At 38.1% G+C, this 10,197-nt stretch overlaps 1 non-coding gene across 1 annotated transcript; it reads right to left on the bottom strand.

Moving 5' to 3' along the window:
- Positions 1–348: 348 nt before the first annotated feature.
- On the bottom strand, positions 349–9,931 carry LOC107814622 (uncharacterized). Its single transcript, XR_012711704.1, has 11 exons — positions 9,262–9,931; positions 7,143–7,407; positions 6,795–6,939; positions 5,948–6,645; positions 5,411–5,840; positions 5,149–5,330; positions 4,133–4,292; positions 3,205–3,432; positions 2,775–3,125; positions 1,219–1,320; positions 349–897 (listed from the first exon to the last, which is right to left on the bottom strand). It is a non-coding gene; the product is annotated as an uncharacterized LOC107814622 (transcript).
- Between the last annotated feature and the right edge of the window lie 266 nt (positions 9,932–10,197).

The following is a 10,197-nucleotide window of genomic DNA, read 5'->3' as shown; positions in this document are numbered from 1 at the left end:
GATTTTAGAGAGAAACTACTTTTTTATGCTTCTCATTAAAAGCACTTTTTTTCTTCCAAAAGCTTAGCCAAACACTTCAATTTTGAAAAAAAAAACGCTTTCTTTGGGAAAAAAAAGTACTTCTAACATTGGAGAAGTTTAGCCAAGCACGCTATAAATCAGTAACTTCAATAGTCAGAAAATTCAATATGAATAGAAAGAGTCAATGGTACAACAAAGAGCGCTACGTGCGAATCAGCTTTATGAATAGTACAGCACCAAGGGAGAACTAATCGACAACGAAAAAGACGCCAATTTGTAAGCAAATTTAGAAACACGTCCATTTTGGTGCCGTTCAAGAAGTATAAACTGGAATAGTTTCATAATTATCAATTGGGAAAAGGAATAACATTAAATGGCAACAAGTATATAGAACTACAAGCTGGAAAAGGAATAGAAAAATGATAGATAACTATCATAGTGTCTCATATAAGACCGTGAGGTTCTCTAATTGAAGCGAGGCTAAGGAACATGTTGCTCAATGGGGGCCGCAGACCCAAATATTGGGTCCTAACTCCAAATAATCTAATGCTAGTCTACAACATTCTAAGGCTACAAAAATTTTGGGGAAGATCAATTTCATCTGATGGACTTTGATCCTTCTTCTTTACTCTGTATAGGGAGAGAGTTAGCACAGGTAAGCAAGATATTGTAGAGGTTCTCTGCTGTGGGACGGTCGTCTGGATCCTTCTCGGTACACCAACGGTAAATAGAAACGAGAAATCTCAGGATATGAGATTCAGATTGTTGCTTGTCTAGGTCGTTGCCAGAACAAGACTTTGCTAGATCTTCCAGCTCTGCTTTGGAGGATGTGGCCATTACCTCTAGTTCTTCAGGTAGTTGTGGCCGATTAGCCACCTGCGTGCGTCAAGAAGAATTACATTTGTTTTCGTACCATTTTAAGCAATTCCAACAAACCACTATCAAATATGCAAAAGATCTTATGCAGGCAGTTCTCATGATCGAAAGCAATAGCGAGGAAAACTATGACACGCATGAAATATCCAATGACCGGGGAGCTACTAGAATCGTAAGCATTGAGTTTTAGCAAACAAGGCAGGCAGTAATAAAAAATTGTGCGGGGAATCATCATACAATGGTACTTGCAGCAGATTAGGTAATCATCATGCTACATATTTAAAACATTACTACATTAAAGGTTAGAGATCAAGGCAATACCTGAAGAGAATTGTGGATATCTAATTCAGATAACTCTGAGTAAGGAAGTTGCAGTGTTAACAACTCCAGGAGGACGCACCCAAAGGACCAAATATCAACACCCTACATCAAAAGCAAGACAAGTAAAAACCTAGTTCGGAAGACTTTGAAGATATTTAAAGCTAGATCTGAAGATAAACGGGAAAGTGAGAAGTCAAAGCTAGAAGAACCTTTTTATTTTCCAAGTAACCCTTCTAACCCAGACTTGAAGACCTTTACAATTTCAAGAGCAAGAGAAGAGAAAATATCCAACCCTAAGAATCTCTTTCCCCTTTTGACAATGGATACATCTTCTGAGATGCTCAGATGCTATAATCTCTCAAAAAACAAACAAAATTATCCTCCATCTCCAAATTAAATTTAAGTATCAAAAAGTGGCTAGATAATCATTACTCTTCAATCTTAGCAGTGCAACAAGCGAACAGACAGAATACGTCCTCCTTTGCTTAAAAAAAAGATATGTTAATTTCTCAAGGAAGCATGAGATTGAGCACAGAAATTAGATGCTTAGAAGACCGAGATAAAAGAGCTGAATTTTGATAGAGGAATGAGTGATATATCAGTTCTTAGCAGACAAATGCATATCTTTTTCGAGGTGATAGGTTCTTGGTGGTGTTGAATGGTTTCAACCAACAACAACAACAATCCCAGTATTTTCCCACAAGTGGGGTCTTGGGAGGGTGAGACAACGCAGTCTTATCCCTACCCTACCCTACCCTAGAATGACAGAGAAGCTGTTTCCGATAGACCCTCGGCTGGAGAACGAATGACAAAAGTAATGGCAACAAGAAGGAATAACAAGATCAAATACCGAAGCTAAGAAAGCAATTAAACTCTAGGTAATAATAGCAATCTATGAATAAAAGAATATCATACTAACACTAATGCTAGCAAAATGGGAAAGACAAAGAGATATGCTCGACTACCTACTAGCCTTCTACCCTAAGTCTCGACCTCCAAAACCCTCCTATCTAGGGTCATGTCCTCAGTCAACTCCAGCTGCGCTATGTCCCGCCTAGTAACCTCGCCCCAAGACTTCTTAGGCCTACCTCTACCCCTCCTGATACCCACTGAGTCTAACTTCTCGCACCTTCTGGCTGGGTTGAATGGTTTCAACCAAGGGTGGAAATCAGTAAAACAAGAAAAACAATTAGTCATCTTTTAGCAAATCAGTGCACAAAGTGGCAGAAAGTTGGTCGTTGGTAGTAGAGAATTCAAAGATTAGGATTCTAAATTCAAGGATGGTGATTGCAAGGTGTCTTTCATTCCCAAGACAAAGTAGGTAGCTTTGGAGAAAGGAAAAACTAGAATCTATCTCAAGAATTTGACAAAGAAGATTAGCCCAAAAAAGGAAGGGAAAGAGTAAAAAAAGTGCCAATTGCATTTGCAAATTAATTTTATATCAAGATAAGAAAAAAGAAAGGAAAGCATGCTGAAGTCATGAAACAAGAGATGGCAGGAAAGGCGTATTAATTTCTTGTTATCCGAGGTGCAAAAGCACTGCACGAGAAACTTACCAAACCATAGATGTTGCGCTTATTCATAGCCTGAAACACCTCAGGAGCCATCCAACGAGGTGTACCAACACAAACATCCGGTGGAGGAATTCCAGCATGGGCAATGCAGCAAGTATGTAAGTAAGAACGAAGAGGAATTGCCATATCAAAGTCACATAGCTTTACTGTAGGAGTACCATCAGCTCTCTTCTTATCCACATCTATTAGGATGTTTTCACTTTTTATATCACGATGTATGATATGCCTAGAATGCAGCTCTGTCAATGCACTTGCCACATCTCGAGCAATAAATACCGACAGCTCAACTGGAAGACGCTTCTCACCAGCATGAGAGAGCTTATCAACATATTTCTGCAAGTTAAAGACAAGAAAGCAAAATGAGCAGAATAAAGACAGTCAGGTGTGAAAAGAATTTAAGGAGAACATATACCTTTAGTGAACCCCCTTTTATGTGCTCCATGAAAATAGCAGACTGCAAAGTACGACATTCTGAACTGCCATCTGATGAAGGAGCCCATCTTGAAGATATTTGATGACCGTAATATTTTACAATGCATGAACTGTTTAAGACACCCAACACCCTAACTTCTCCAATGCATTTATACTCAAAATTCTTAATCTCATCCGCGGAGGACCTGGATACCTCTAAAGTCCGCACCTGCAGCAGCAAAAATGTTTGATCAATCAACTAAACCTCAACCCTAAATTAGTCGGGACCGATTATATGAATCCTTCGTATCCTTTCTGCTCAAATCAGGTTAATATTAAGAAAAGAATGGATAAAAATGTTCAACTATGTCTTGTCAATAAAGATGTTACCCGAGTTAAATTCCCACAGCTATTGATATAATAAGTGTCACTAACCAAGTTTTATGAGCACAGAGCACATAAATGCAAAATGAAAAGAAAAAGCCTGCAAAATAGCGGATTCAAGCAAAACAACAGAATAAACTCAAAAACAAACTTGCTTTTCTTCTTCTTATATAAATCCAAACCAGATCAGAAGCATAAGACCATACACCTAGTAAAGTACAGTTGACAATGGAAAGTACAATGAAGCCAGAAAAATCATTTTCTAGTTTGCTCTTTATTTTTCAAGAGGGTCAATACATTTACATGCTAGAATTCACCCCTCAAAGAATAGAACAGTTATAGTGCTTTATTTAAGCAACAATGACTCGACTTTCAGACAAAAGAAGTTCCAAGTTAAGTGGAGATATAAACTAAGTACAACAAAAGGAAAATACTACTCAGCATATGACAGATATGATACAGTTTGAACTTGGAACTCAGAATAAGAACTTAGGGATGTTTCATGACAATAAACGGAGAGGTTTAAAAGCAGTCAGGAATCACACCTTTGCCACAGTCTCAAGCGATCCGAATTTACACTGGACGAGGGTTGAGGAAGGAGCTTTATCGATTTCATCAGAACCGGATAGAGAAGGATAAGAACTAACTTGACCAGGAATACCATCTGGCACAACAGGAACATTTATCCGGCTCAATGGCACATACCTAAAAAACAGCAAGCTCAGTGATCTAAGAGAAATATCAGCAATCTATCACAATCATCCTTTTACCAACGGTTTCTACACAGGATACATTTGCATATGAAACCATCAAAGCCAGAAAAACCAAAAACATTTCTTCATGAGACTTTGATCTGTTTGTTTTGGGTGAACAAAATAACTTCTGATCAGTAAATTAAGTGATATTCAATAATTTCATAAACGAATTACGTAATTCTTTTATAGCAGCAGTGAGTTATCAGAACTAAAAGTGATTTCCAGTATGCCAAACAATGATTATGAATAATGAAACTAATATAATCAGTAGCTAAAATAATTCAAAGGGCTAAATTGGATATCAATGACTATCGCCAAAAAAACTTTAAATGGTGAGTTTTTTGGGGGAATAAGTCTTAAATGATGAGATACAGTTCCCAACTGACCACAGCACAAGACCCATTCTTGTACACCAGAATCCATTTTCTATCAGACGAGTTAAAAATTGTAGGAACCCGAGATTGATATTTTGCCAAAGTAGACTCCATAGAACAGCAGAATGAATAGAAAAGGAATGATGTCACCAGTCAACAGGGTCAACCTACTATTACACAGCAATTACAACTTTGCTCTATACAAAGTAAATTATTCACCACAGAATACAGCAGGGGGAAATACAGGGAGAGAATGTGCTTGCTATTAACTTTTAGAACCTTGGGCGACTAGAGCTTTGGTAACAGAAACTACTCAAGAAAATGGCTATTTTCACTCCAAAATAACCAATAACCACACTGTCTAGATCGCCAATGTAAATGCGTGTAGCACCAGGAAATAAGTCATGAAGAAAGTATTGGAAAATCATTGACCTGCAAAAATATTCCGGATCTGTCTCTTCTCTGATATCAAGGGGACGGCACGCATCCACTATCATTCGAACCCATAATTCACCCCTCTTTACCACAATCACGTTCCATGCATGTGGCGAAAAATCCAAATAACCCCTAACAAGCTCACAAGATATATGAGGTTCTATTCGGTCACACAGGTACTGGAGAAGACAAATGAAATTCATCAGTTCATAATAGCTAACTACATTCAGAAATAGAAACATATCTGATGACAAAATACCTTCATAAGCAAGGCCCTATGCCTACATACACCAAACTGCAAACTCCCAATAGGAACAACAATAGAATTTTGCCTTGATTTTATGGAACGAAGTGCTTTCTCATAAAGATCAAGGAAAAGTATATCTCCTAAGCCACTAGGACTGTCTTTTGTGACTATGCTGGTAGTGTCATCATTTCCGGTAGGGCATGTGCAGACAAAAGGCTTGCTGTAGTTCGACCCAGATACTGTTTTCCTTGCCCTCTGAACAATAGTACTTCTATCGCTTCCACCAAAATGATCCGATACTAAAAGTGCAAGCAATGACGCAATTTGCAAGTTGTCTATAGCAACATGTTCTCTATCTCTGAACAAACCATTTATCTGCTTAAAATGAAGGATCAGTGCTTGAGCACGCAGAGCAATGGCATCCAGCATTTCATCCCTTTGCCTGAACAAATTAAATAAGAAATCCAAATGACTAGAAAGGCAAAGCATTCATTATACTTGGTAGACGAACGCCATGACTATTAATGGCATGCAGATATGGGAGCTTACCTGTCAACTAAAATGACTTCCCGCGAATCAAGATGCAAATTCTGCTCATAATTCCTAAGCGACATAAATGGCCGATCTCGTCCAGCGTCATAAAAGCCATCCGGTAAATAATCATTAATACCGCAGAAAGATATCATGCTGTATTTGCAGGATAAATCTGAATCATCTGTTGGTCTGCGGGTTTTGCATGGTTTTGGATTATCAATGACCCCATCGAGGTGCCTTTTCGATTTTGGAGGAACATTAGACACCTCGGGAGACGAGCTTTCCTCGACAACATCATCAGCATGAGAAAGAGAACCTACTGAAGCATCACATTTTTTACAGCTACTATGACTATCTATGCTTGTCCCAATGGAGTCAGGAACACACGAACATCTTGTCAACATAATGCTCCTCCTTTCTGCTATCTTCATCAACAACATTAGCTACAGAGTCTTTGCACTCAGCCTCTTCAGTCAAGAGTTCTTTATCATCAGCATCGTCATCCACTATGTTTGACGGGCCTTCCACCAGAGATTCATCAACTAGCACAGAATGTTTGCAGGCGACGACGCATTTTCTGCTGTTATTTAGCCGTTCTTGACGAGCTCTCTGTTGCAAATGCTGCCGCTTCCATCTCTTGGATTTTTGAGGCCGAAAACATCGATGAATGGGTGATGAGCCACATAAATGACCCGACGATGTGATAGAAGCTCCTACAAGATTAATAATTTACATGTATCAGACTCCTCGAAGATCAGTCCCTTCCGAACAAGAACTCTTCGAAGGGCAATATACAAGATACCAAGGAATCAGAATCTGCAGAAAGAGCACCAGAAATAAGGAGAGGGAGATGAGAGTTCACCATTTTGCGAATTCTCAGAGGTTTCCTGATCATAATCTTCAAGCACATCCATTTCAGACGATGAACTGGACAAATCTATGCAATTCCCCTCCAAATTGCAGCATACCCATGAAGGAATAGAACAACACCTAAGAAGCTTATTGTGCTTCAGGGAATTTCAACAAAGATATATGGGTCAGAATAAGGTAATTATTATACACCAAGTTACTTGACTAGACAATTGAGAAAATACATATCAGTCCTTTATCCAGAGAAATGCACGAAATTTGTCAACAAAAAGGGAAAAGAAACTAGGGAAGAAGCCTATAAGAAATGTCGAAAAGAAACTGTATTTTCAGTAACACATACCTGAAGATTGAGTCTCTGCAGATTATACATTGAAAGGAGATCAAGATTCTCCAAGGACGTCAATCTATTGTTAGAAAAGTCCAAATTCTCTAATCTTTGCAGAGAAGACAGCCCCGGAGGTACTTCAATCAATTTATTATTAGCAACTTTCAGTGACAGTAATGAGTTCAGATGAGTTATCTCAACAGGTAAACTCCTCATCTTATTGAATGAAAGATCTAGGTACTCCAAATTACTAAGACAGCCAATTTCTGGAGGCAGGTATCTGCATGAACAGCAAGGAACAATTGCCTTATCATTGGAGTACAAAGATGAAAATGAGTGAATGTATTATAGATGAAACTGAATTTACTAGTTTATCGTTCACAACTTTCAACCTCTAGCACTCAAAAGTAGCCCCTGCTTGTCAAAAGTGTCAGCAGAATGAAAATTTAGTCTTTTAGACATTAAATGTGATTCCATTTGTTTGGATGAAGAAGAAATCTTAAGATATCAGACCCCATTTAACAAAATGTATCAAATGTTGAACATAGACATGTCTTGTTATCTCAAGGCTGTGGCGTAACTGCACTAAATAAAGGAAGATTATAAAATACAAATCCTTCTTTTAAAAGAATGTCTATAGAATACAAATCCTAACACCTATTTCCAAGTCAAATCCTCCCTCCTGATCCAAAGAATAATTTCCAACGCTACCAATATTAAGCAATTACATACAACTGCAAAATTACATGGACTTCAGCAAAAGTTCATTTTACTGCTACTATCTACGGTACATGCTACTGTCATGGAAAGACGTGACAGCAACAGACTTGCACTTTTGAAGTGTGAAGTACATGGATAGGCAGTGTGCTCTATGTTGCCATACTCCAAAGCATACGAATTTACTTCACATACTTCCCTTCTCTGTTAGTTCTATTGGAGCCCTATGAGTTCTTTTGTTTTTAACCACTATAACTTTAAAATTCTGTATTGTACTCGTATATGGGTTTTCCACATACACCTACAACAACAACAACAACAACCACCCAATAGAATCTCGCTAGTGGGGTCTGGGGAGGGTAGAGTGTATGCATACCTTACCCCTACCTCGGAGGGGTAAGAGAGGTTGTTTCCGGGATCAAAATACTTTCCCAATGGATTTGTGCCGGCCTCTTCAGCTGTCAGATTATGTAAGGCAGAATAAATAAGATAATTTTAACCTATCTAAGATGCATTATAGGATAACAAATCCCAAAATAAAAAAATTAAAGAAAACACAAATAAATAGATAAACAAAAAACTCTTTATGTGGATGGTAGGATTTGTAAAACTCACCCTTCAACAAGGGTTAGTTATGCTATGCCTAATCCTAGTATCCCGTGCAATCTTATATGGCCCTAAGTAGAAACTGATACCCTTTAAGAAGTGTTAAACTCCTTCCAACCAACTTAAAAATTTTATGAGTCTTCTTCCTCCTGATTAAGTAACTTCAATCGGTTGAAGTACCTATGCAGCACCAACACAGAAAAAACAAATCATTATTTTCTATTATTTCTCCAGCTGTATAACGGCATGCTAAAATTTGTTGAGAAACCAACCCATTTTCTTTTATGAATCATGCATAAAAACTAGATTATCTAAGTGTACAAAACAAGTTCCAACTTTCGGAAAAATTGGTTTCCAGAATGAAATCAAAACCACTTTTCCTGCAATTACTTTTTCCCTATCTTTCCCTCAGAGAAGACGGACACAATCCAATATCATGTCCTCCGCCTACCAACTTGTATTGATGGAAATTTGGGTGGTCACTTATCCTGCTTATCCTAGCAAGATGTCTAGCACTGGTGAAAACTAGCAATTTTCTTTAAGGACTGAAAGATAATGAAAAGGTGTAGATGCAACCTAACCAACTCACATTAATACCAAAAGCATATGGCCTTGGTGCTCACATAAAAACATCATAGAATGGATTTAATGTTCATACATTGACAGTTTTAAGATTTTTACATTATCAGGTTAATTAAAAGACAACTACAGGCAATTGCCAATCTGCATAGATAGGCGTTAATAATATTCACATTGTCAGTGTGTATGACTTAAAATCCTAATAGAATAGTCACAAAAAAAAAGTTCTAACCTGATAGAAAAATGACAGACAGAGAGCTTAGTAAGACGTTTAAGACCAGTAATATCTCTTAAAAGAGGGAAAGCTGAAGGTCTAGAAGGAACTTTACAGAGCTCCAATTCTTTCAAACACTTCAGCTTATTCAAATCCAATCCACTCATCCCTGGCAATGACACTTTCACTTGCAAGCTCTCCAATTCAACCAAGTTCCTCAACTCTCCAGTTGGGAACAAATTAACCTCATTCCCAAAGAATTTCAGTATCTTAACTTTCCCAAGTGCACCAATTGACTTAGGAATCAAATTAAATACATTCCTGTACATGTACAAACCCTCAACCTTCCCACCACCACCCTCTTCAACACCTTCCAATAATGGATAATCCAAACTTTTCCCAGAAATATCAAAACTTGAATCAAACCCACAAATCTTTTTGCTTGAATTGTCCGCTAAACCCTTCACTTTTTCGCCTTTATCAGAATTTTCAACATCCTCCGATGTTGTGGCACTTTCAGTGCCTTCTGAATCTTTTTCACCCATATGGGTATAAAAAAATGTAGCTTTGTATATGAAAGAAAATTAATCAAAAACAAGAACCGCCGGTAAAAATAGAGAAGAACGGAGAAGAGAGGAAAAAAGGGACGGTCCCGTCGGTGGAGAAAGAGAAAGAGAAACCCTAGAATCTTGTGAGGAAGAAAAGGAACTAAAGAAGTGTTCTAATGTTATTTAAAGTGGGTTTGACCGCTAATTCAAAAATTGACCGTTTGGACCCCGTTAGAAATTGCAACAACAACAATAACCCACTATAATCCCACAAGTAGGGTCTCTGAGGGTAATATGTACACAGACCTTACCTCTACCCGAGGGGCAGAGAGGCTGTTTCCAGGAGACCCTCGGCTCAAGAAAGCAACAAGAGACGCTATATTAGTACTATCAATAGACTCATAAT

The sequence above is a fragment of the Nicotiana tabacum genome, chromosome 7 (assembly GCF_000715075.1).
Source record: "Nicotiana tabacum cultivar K326 chromosome 7, ASM71507v2, whole genome shotgun sequence".
In the NCBI taxonomy this organism is placed as follows: domain Eukaryota; kingdom Viridiplantae; phylum Streptophyta; class Magnoliopsida; order Solanales; family Solanaceae; genus Nicotiana; species Nicotiana tabacum.
Note: the sequence above shows the minus strand (reverse complement) of the source record. Positions and strands in the feature narration are given on the sequence as shown.